Source organism: Propithecus coquereli, unplaced genomic scaffold (assembly GCF_000956105.1).
Source record: "Propithecus coquereli isolate 6110/MARCELLA unplaced genomic scaffold, Pcoq_1.0 Scaffold90, whole genome shotgun sequence".
In the NCBI taxonomy this organism is placed as follows: Eukaryota; Metazoa; Chordata; class Mammalia; order Primates; family Indriidae; genus Propithecus; species Propithecus coquereli.
Window position 1 is genome coordinate 1,659,956 of NW_012155285.1, and position 1,959 is coordinate 1,661,914.

Sequence of the window (1,959 nt, forward strand, 5' to 3'; positions counted from 1 at the left end):
TATCCTCTCATGAATGAGTTAATAGTATTCAGCCAAAATGTAAAAGATTTTATTTCTCTCTCTCCCTCTCAAACATATATATACACACACACATATGCTCACAATCTTTCTTTCCCATTATTCTGAAATGTATGTTTCATACATAAGTATGTTTTTTTTATTTTATTTGAACTTCCTTCAGTTATATTTTTTGGTTTGTTTAATTTCTAGTACATATCTATTATATGCTTTAGTTTCATAGTTTACCAACCCAGTATAATAGCTATCTTTGTCTTCATTGTATGTTTGCCCTTTGTATAGTGTGTCATTCAGAGTCCAGCTAGGAGACAGAAATCATCCCGTTGTTTGAACAGAGAGAAATTAATGTAAGGAATTGTTCAGTGGGTATGTAGATGTCAAATTATAAAAGTTAAAGCAAGAACTCTAAGTTATCCCTGAGATAGCAGGTAGCATCTCTAGGGCTGGGGGAAAAAGACAGGAGGTTGGATTTATTAAAACTCAGCAGCTTGGAGGAGATTCTTGGGCAGAGCTGAAACTCAGACATCTGAAGAGGGGACGTTGAAAGGCTAACACTGGCATGTCACAGCTCAGAAGTGGTGCCCTGTGGGGCTGGGACCTCAACCTCCGAGGACTGAGAACTAGCACTAGTGTTAGTATTGCTTGTGTGAGGCAAGTTAAATCTTTTTTGAAAACATTGGAAAACTGAAAAATGAATACTGCTGCAACAGGACAGAATTACCACTGTGAAGGTTAAGAAGCTTTGGCAGGACGACTTCCAAAGAAAGAGGATGTAGGCTGGCAGAAGAAAATGGGAAGGGGCAAGTCCCTTCTTTCTCCTCCAGATTTACAGAATTCCTCTAGCTCTTACTGCTGGTAGAGTCTAACTTAGAGCCATCTGGAAAAGAAACATATGGGTTTCAAATTTCAAGCCCCAACATTATAAATTATATTATATTAAATAGATTGGTAAGTCTGGAGCTGAGAGGCAATATCTTAATAATTGGCAAAGATAGTCTTAGAAATTGACCTACTATTTTTATAAATCAAGTAAATATTACTACAACATACAGAAATGTCATTATTTCCAATTTGCCTATATAATTATTAACATTCAACATTTTATTTTTTATCTTGCCATAACTGCTATAAAATAAACTTTAAATTTGAACACAGTATATGCTACTTCCATCCAGTTATCTCTAAGCTTAAAGCCTCCAAATTTCTATTATCTTTGATGTTAATGACACCTTCTAGTACATTCCATTAATTTTCTGTTCTCTGAAAAATATGCTCAAATTTTGCATTACTTCTCTTTAAAGTGTTTGAAAGAATTCATAGGTGAAGTCTACCTCCCTTACCCCTTTCAATTTTGTTCAAATGTCACTTTTTCGATGGGTATAACCTTATCCCTATTTAAAAGAATCTGCAGGTTGGAACAATATTATCACAGTTGATTGGAACAGTGACTTGGAAAAATAAGAATTTGTAGTCAATAAAACTGAGTTAATGGAGGGGTTTTGGTTATTTTTAGTGTCAAGGACTCGGATGAGACTACGAGAATGAGTAGATAAGGAAGAATGGAAGACATAATCATCAGAAAAGAAGATTTCGAAGAACTGAGAGGCCAACAGTTAGAAGGCTCATCTGTGAATTAAGATGAAGATCAGTTCTGGAGAAAATAACAATGATCCAGAAGCTAAAACCGCTATCAAGAATTGAAGAACAATAATCTGGGATCAGTAAATGGCATATTTAGTCAAGAATATTGACAGAGTACATAATGGGGACTGCCTAAGGGCAAGGATAAGAAAGACATCTAACCCCTCAGGCCCAGATGTGGCGAAGGTTTCCCACTATTGCTCATAACTGGGCACCTCACCATCCCTTAATAATTCTATCAACCCTGCTCATGGCTCTGTAACTAGTACCTGCATTACCATCCCTTAGAACTTTTTGAAC